The sequence below is a fragment of the Nematostella vectensis genome, chromosome 15 (assembly GCF_932526225.1).
Source record: "Nematostella vectensis chromosome 15, jaNemVect1.1, whole genome shotgun sequence".
NCBI lineage: Eukaryota > Metazoa > Cnidaria > Anthozoa > Actiniaria > Edwardsiidae > Nematostella > Nematostella vectensis.
In genome coordinates, this window is record NC_064048.1 from 12,235,414 (window position 1) to 12,243,729 (window position 8,316).

Below are 8,316 nucleotides of genomic sequence, written 5' to 3' on the forward strand. Positions count from 1 at the left end.
AAAGACTTATAAAAAACCATCTGACTTTGGGGAGAGGAGTGTTGACTGGCCCTCCCCTCGTGAATTTTCCCCTGGATCTCCCAGAATGCTTTGCAATACGTAAAGATATTTTCGTGGTTGTACAATCCTTCAAGGAATGAACATTGTGTTTTGAGGCCAAGGAAATGTACCTGGAGGATCAGAATAAAGGTATCTATTTGTGTCTTGAGCTGTGTTTGCTGATTTCTCTCCCTTGTGGTATTTTGAGCGTTTTATTGAGAGGGGTGATTCTGCTTTTCTCTCCTTGTTCGATTTGAGATTTGTCAAAGAACCTGTGCTATTATTTGGCTTAAGAGTAGATGCCAACACCTTGGTTGGATGCATATCTGCAAGACCATTTATCCCTTAGACTGATGCCTGAGTATCTTCATCTTGTTGTGTTTATTTTGAATTTATGAATTTTTTGGGTTGTGGGTACTTCCCAAAGCCGGTACAGGCCGGTTCAGGGGTCAATGTGTTTACCAACACACCCTAAAAATCATGCTTGCCTCACTGCCTGAGAACAATGCATTTTTCGCAAGCTTAGGTGCATACAACAGTGTAGGCAAATTCTGCTTGATATACAAACAAGCCTCCTTTAAGTTATGGCTGATATTCTAACATATAATTCTTATGTTAAAACCATTAGGGAAACCACAGGGAGCCCAAATTCTATAAAAATATTTGCCTTTATAAATTCAAAGCAGCAGTGTCAACCCACTTTTGGTACTTTTCCTGTATATTCACCGTCAAAGTAATCTTATCACAAAACCTGGCCTGAATCTGATGTTTTCTTGGGCATTTTTTTCTAAAAAAGCTATGCATATCATCCCTATCAATGAGTCCAGTCATGTCCAAGTAAAAAAAATTATATTTTCTAGGTTAAAGATATTCACTTGCTAGAAATGGCATATATGTGATCCAATCCACTGGTGTATGTCACAGCACAAGTCTAAAAAGGTCTAGTTATTTTGATTAAAATCTAGGGGTGGTTGATTAACCCATTGACTCCTGGCTTTTTTGGAGCTGAATTTACAAAAAACAGACTGAAAACAGATACCTCCCCCCCTATTCTGAGTTTTATACAGCCCGTCAAAGTCAAACACAGCTGCACCTAGTCAGCGGTATCCAAGCTTTCCAACAGTGCTTTGCGGTCCCCACTTTTAATCCCTCGTCGATGTTGCTTGTATTTTTCATCAAAAATACAGCTATGAGCATATTAGGAGAGTGTCTCAGGACATCATGAAGTCTTTTGGGGCATAATTGAGTGCTTTGCTTATGGATATTTGCAAGCAAAGGTGGATTCATGATGATTTTTTCTTGTTTGGCTTTGCCCGGATGAGAAAATAATTTTCTAATGAATCACCACAGCTCTCCTAAATGCTGTCTTTTCTGAAACCAAATTGATTCCAAAATTGTTTACACTGCTATTCTGGGTCTGTATGGCCTGGAATTGATTCGTTTGGCTTCGGGGTGAAAAGACTTATAAAAAACCATCTGACTTTGGGGAGAGGAGTGTTGACTGGCCCTCCCCTCGTGAATTTTCCCCTGGATCTCCCAGAATGCTTTGCAATACGTAAAGATATTTTCGTGGTTGTACAATCCTTCAAGGAATGAACATTGTGTTTTGAGGCCAAGGAAATGTACCTGGAGGATCAGAATAAAGGTATCTATTTGTGTCTTGAGCTGTGTTTGCTGATTTCTCTCCCTTGTGTGGTATTTTGAGCGTTTTATTGAGAGGGGTGATTCTGCTTTTCTCTCCTTGTTCGATTTGAGATTTGTCAAAGAACCTGTGCTATTATTTGGCTTAAGAGTAGATGCCAACACCTTGGTTGGATGCATATCTGCAAGACCATTTATCCCTTAGACTGATGCCTGAGTATCTTCATCTTGTTGTGTTTATTTTGAATTTATGAATTTTTTGGGTTGTGGGTACTTCCCAAAGCCGGTACAGGCCGGTTCAGGGGTCAATGTGTTTACCAACACACCCTAAAAATCATGCTTGCCTCACTGCCTGAGAACAATGCATTTTTCGCAAGCTTAGGTGCATACAACAGTGTAGGCAAATTCTGCTTGATATACAAACAAGCCTCCTTTAAGTTATGGCTGATATTCTAACATATAATTCTTATGTTAAAACCATTAGGGAAACCACAGGGAGCCCAAATTCTATAAAAATATTTGCCTTTATAAATTCAAAGCAGCAGTGTCAACCCACTTTTGGTACTTTTCCTGTATATTCACCGTCAAAGTAATCTTATCACAAAACCTGGCCTGAATCTGATGTTTTCTTGGGCATTTTTTTCTAAAAAAGCTATGCATATCATCCCTATCAATGAGTCCAGTCATGTCCAAGTAAAAAAAATTATATTTTCTAGGTTAAAGATATTCACTTGCTAGAAATGGCATATATGTGATCCAATCCACTGGTGTATGTCACAGCACAAGTCTAAAAAGGTCTAGTTATTTTGATTAAAATCTAGGGGTGGTTGATTAACCCATTGACTCCTGGCTTTTTTGGAGCTGAATTTACAAAAAACAGACTGAAAACAGATACCTCCCCCCCTATTCTGAGTTTTATACAGCCCGTCAAAGTCAAACACAGCTGCACCTAGTCAGCGGTATCCAAGCTTTCCAACAGTGCTTTGCGGTCCCCACTTTTAATCCCTCGTCGATGTGCTGAAGCCAGCACAAGTTGATGGTTGCTTGTATTTTTCATCAAAAATACAGCTATGAGCATATTAGGAGAGTGTCTCAGGACATCATGAAGTCTTTTGGGGCATAATTGAGTGCTTTGCTTATGGATATTTGCAAGCAAAGGTGGATTCATGATGATTTTTTCTTTTTTGGCTTTGCCCGGATGAGAAAATAATTTTCTAATGAATCACCACAGCTCTCCTAAATGCTGTCTTTTCTGAAACCAAATTGATTCCAAAATTGTTTACACTGCTATTCTGGGTCTGTATGGCCTGGAATTGATTCGTTTGGCTTCGGGGTGAAAAGACTTATAAAAAACCATCTGACTTTGGGGAGAGGAGTGTTGACTGGCCCTCCCCTCGTGAATTTTCCCCTGGATCTCCCAGAATGCTTTGCAATACGTAAAGATATTTTCGTGGTTGTACAATCCTTCAAGGAATGAACATTGTGTTTTGAGGCCAAGGAAATGTACCTGGAGGATCAGAATAAAGGTATCTATTTGTGTCTTGAGCTGTGTTTGCTGATTTCTCTCCCTTGTGTGGTATTTTGAGCGTTTTATTGAGAGGGGTGATTCTGCTTTTCTCTCCTTGTTCGATTTGAGATTTGTCAAAGAACCTGTGCTATTATTTGGCTTAAGAGTAGATGCCAACACCTTGGTTGGATGCATATCTGCAAGACCATTTATCCCTTAGACTGATGCCTGAGTATCTTCATCTTGTTGTGTTTATTTTGAATTTATGAATTTTTTGGGTTGTGGGTACTTCCCAAAGCCGGTACAGGCCGGTTCAGGGGTCAATGTGTTTACCAACACACCCTAAAAATCATGCTTGCCTCACTGCCTGAGAACAATGCATTTTTCGCAAGCTTAGGTGCATACAACAGTGTAGGCAAATTCTGCTTGATATACAAACAAGCCTCCTTTAAGTTATGGCTGATATTCTAACATATAATTCTTATGTTAAAACCATTAGGGAAACCACAGGGAGCCCAAATTCTATAAAAATATTTGCCTTTATAAATTCAAAGCAGCAGTGTCAACCCACTTTTGGTACTTTTCCTGTATATTCACCGTCAAAGTAATCTTATCACAAAACCTGGCCTGAATCTGATGTTTTCTTGGGCATTTTTTTCTAAAAAAGCTATGCATATCATCCCTATCAATGAGTCCAGTCATGTCCAAGTAAAAAAAATTATATTTTCTAGGTTAAAGATATTCACTTGCTAGAAATGGCATATATGTGATCCAATCCACTGGTGTATGTCACAGCACAAGTCTAAAAAGGTCTAGTTATTTTGATTAAAATCTAGGGGTGGTTGATTAACCCATTGACTCCTGGCTTTTTTGGAGCTGAATTTACAAAAAACAGACTGAAAACAGATACCTCCCCCCCTATTCTGAGTTTTATACAGCCCGTCAAAGTCAAACACAGCTGCACCTAGTCAGCGGTATCCAAGCTTTCCAACAGTGCTTTGCGGTCCCCACTTTTAATCCCTCGTCGATGTGCTGAAGCCAGCACAAGTTGATGGTTGCTTGTATTTTTCATCAAAAATACAGCTATGAGCATATTAGGAGAGTGTCTCAGGACATCATGAAGTCTTTTGGGGCATAATTGAGTGCTTTGCTTATGGATATTTGCAAGCAAAGGTGGATTCATGATGATTTTTTCTTGTTTGGCTTTGCCCGGATGAGAAAATAATTTTCTAATGAATCACCACAGCTCTCCTAAATGCTGTCTTTTCTGAAACCAAATTGATTCCAAAATTGTTTACACTGCTATTCTGGGTCTGTATGGCCTGGAATTGATTCGTTTGGCTTCGGGGTGAAAAGACTTATAAAAAACCATCTGACTTTGGGGAGAGGAGTGTTGACTGGCCCTCCCCTCGTGAATTTTCCCCTGGATCTCCCAGAATGCTTTGCAATACGTAAAGATATTTTCGTGGTTGTACAATCCTTCAAGGAATGAACATTGTGTTTTGAGGCCAAGGAAATGTACCTGGAGGATCAGAATAAAGGTATCTATTTGTGTCTTGAGCTGTGTTTGCTGATTTCTCTCCCTTGTGTGGTATTTTGAGCGTTTTATTGAGAGGGGTGATTCTGCTTTTCTCTCCTTGTTCGATTTGAGATTTGTCAAAGAACCTGTGCTATTATTTGGCTTAAGAGTAGATGCCAACACCTTGGCTGGATGCATATCTGCAAGACCATTTATCCCTTAGACTGATGCCTGAGTATCTTCATCTTGTTGTGTTTATTTTGAATTTATGAATTTTTGGGGTTGTGGGTACTTCCCAAAGCCGGTACAGGCCGGTTCAGGGGTCAATGTGTTTACCAACACACCCTAAAAATCATGCTTGCCTCACTGCCTGAGAACAATGCATTTTTCGCAAGCTTAGGTGCATACAACAGTGTAGGCAAATTCTGCTTGATATACAAACAAGCCTCCTTTAAGTTATGGCTGATATTCTAACATATAATTCTTATGTTAAAACCATTAGGGAAACCACAGGGAGCCCAAATTCTATAAAAATATTTGCCTTTATAAATTCAAAGCAGCAGTGTCAACCCACTTTTGGTACTTTTCCTGTATATTCACCGTCAAAGTAATCTTATCACAAAACCTGGCCTGAATCTGATGTTTTCTTGGGCATTTTTTTCTAAAAAAGCTATGCATATCATCCCTATCAATGAGTCCAGTCATGTCCAAGTAAAAAAAAATTATATTTTCTAGGTTAAAGATATTCACTTGCTAGAAATGGCATATATGTGATCCAATCCACTGGTGTATGTCACAGCACAAGTCTAAAAAGGTCTAGTTATTTTGATTAAAATCTAGGGGTGGTTGATTAACCCATTGACTCCTGGCTTTTTTGGAGCTGAATTTACAAAAAACAGACTGAAAACAGATACCTCCCCCCCTATTCTGAGTTTTATACAGCCCGTCAAAGTCAAACACAGCTGCACCTAGTCAGCGGTATCCAAGCTTTCCAACAGTGCTTTGCGGTCCCCACTTTTAATCCCTCGTCGATGTGCTGAAGCCAGCACAAGTTGATGGTTGCTTGTATTTTTCATCAAAAATACAGCTATGAGCATATTAGGAGAGTGTCTCAGGACATCATGAAGTCTTTTGGGGCATAATTGAGTGCTTTGCTTATGGATATTTGCAAGCAAAGGTGGATTCATGATGATTTTTTCTTGTTTGGCTTTGCCCGGATGAGAAAATAATTTTCTAATGAATCACCACAGCTCTCCTAAATGCTGTCTTTTCTGAAACCAAATTGATTCCAAAATTGTTTACACTGCTATTCTGGGTCTGTATGGCCTGGAATTGATTCGTTTGGCTTCGGGGTGAAAAGACTTATAAAAAACCATCTGACTTTGGGGAGAGGAGTGTTGACTGGCCCTCCCCTCGTGAATTTTCCCCTGGATCTCCCAGAATGCTTTGCAATACGTAAAGATATTTTCGTGGTTGTACAATCCTTCAAGGAATGAACATTGTGTTTTGAGGCCAAGGAAATGTACCTGGAGGATCAGAATAAAGGTATCTATTTGTGTCTTGAGCTGTGTTTGCTGATTTCTCTCCCTTGTGTGGTATTTTGAGCGTTTTATTGAGAGGGGTGATTCTGCTTTTCTCTCCTTGTTCGATTTGAGATTTGTCAAAGAACCTGTGCTATTATTTGGCTTAAGAGTAGATGCCAACACCTTGGTTGGATGCATATCTGCAAGACCATTTATCCCTTAGACTGATGCCTGAGTATCTTCATCTTGTTGTGTTTATTTTGAATTTATGAATTTTTTGGGTTGTGGGTACTTCCCAAAGCCGGTACAGGCCGGTTCAGGGGTCAATGTGTTTATTCGCCTATAGCGGAATCGCTGTCCCCGCCATTTGTGGTGGAAATTCGTAATTCTCTTATTCTCGATTAGTGGCAAATCTGACAAAATAAAATAAATAAAATAGAAATTTGATTTGCCAAGATAAGAAAGGATAAATAAATAAAAAAAACGATTTTGACTAATGTTGTAGGAGCTTTAAGGTATATTATTTTGTGTATTGTGGCCCCTTGGAGAAATTTGATGTGAGAAACCTTTTAAAAATAAGTAAAGAAACTATTGTTCTTGTTTCTGATTGCTTCACAATGGCACTTCTTACGTACCTCAACATTTCGTCTATCCTTTGATTGTTTTATGTTAACCATACATTCGCCTAATTTTCCCCTTTTATTGACACCTTTCAGGTCGGTGACTTACAAGGAAGTTGACGGGCGAAAAGCTCAGGTTAACACGTGACCATTGCTTCGCCCTGTATTAGTATGTCACATCAGGGAAGTGTACACTTCCCTTCCTTACACTTCCCTGGTCAAATTAGGGAGGGAGGGGGGTACTCTACGGAAAGATGAAGGCCAATGTTCAATGGCTTAACAGGCCTATTCGAGGCAAATCGCTTCGACCTTTCGCCCTTTCTTTGGTCACACCGTAGCGAACTTTTTGAGCCCCCGCAAAGACCGCTTGGTATTCGAGGATGCTAAAAGAGGCTTTTATTCGTTTAAAGTTAATTAAACTGGATAAGGGGGAGGGGGGTGAAGCTCAGTGGCTTTAAAGGGGTTGATGGAGGCAAAAATTTAGATTTTCCGCAAGAGTAGGGATTTAAAAACCCAGCCCCCTCCCCAGCTAACATTAACTTACGTGATCTCTTAGCGCAAATCCACTATTGGTCGGTTTCCAGATAATAGCTGTCCTGTGGTATTTATGAACCAAAGCGAGGCTGTAGCAGGCGGGAGTCTGTTTACAACACTGCCTTTTTTGCATTTTCATTTTTTTTTTTTTGGTTTTATTTTATTTTTTTTTTTTTTTTTTGAAACGGTATTCTCAGATGCTTGCCACAGAACTTGCAGAAAGTTCCAAAGAGAAAATCTTCCTTTTTTTCGTGTGAAATTTCGGGGAAATAAGTAAGTAAGTGTTTATTAGGGGTTTGCTAAAGACCCGTGCAAGCAGGGACAAAAATGCTTTTGGCTGTCTGTTCTGCGAAATATTTTTTTAAACGTTTGCTTTGTCTTATTGACAGCCGTGCGAACTGAGTATATAGAATTTGAATAGCTAAATATGAAATGCATTCCACGAAATGCATTCCACGAAAACGTGTGAATTAGTATAGTATAAACATAATATATAAACATAAACGATCAAATCAACAACAGCAACAACAACAACATGAGCACCAACATAGACAACATGCATTCACAATAAAAACAAATCATCTTCGTAAGAATATTTATATAGTGTCAAGTGTTCCAGAGAGCTTATGTCAGCATTATATCTATACTAATAATATATCTTAAGATGATGAGATTAATAAATTATTGTTAGCAAGATTATATGTAATGGAATCGATATTTCCCGATATTTCTCGGACGAATTCTCCATGCCAAAACGTAAGAGTATGCCCAGCGACTGTCGACTTTTTGTTTGTTATTAGATGTTATTGGTTGTTTCATTATTTTATTTTATTTTATTTTATTTTATTTTATTCTATTTTATTTTATTTTTAATAAATTAGATTTATATAAGTATTTTTATCTCCCTTTTTCTAATGTTTTTCCCGCAAAATG

The 8,316-nt window shown here is 38.7% G+C and overlaps 1 protein-coding gene across 1 annotated transcript in view; it reads left to right on the forward strand.

Moving 5' to 3' along the window:
• The window catches only part of LOC5506975 (prostatic acid phosphatase), a 47,853-nt gene extending 39,774 nt beyond the window's left edge, over positions 1-8,079 (forward strand). The window contains exon 13 of the mRNA XM_048722944.1: positions 6,946-8,079. The gene's annotated coding sequence lies outside the window, so the exon portion shown is untranslated. The remainder of the gene's footprint in view (positions 1-6,945) is intronic.
• Positions 8,080-8,316: the final 237 nt, after the last annotated feature.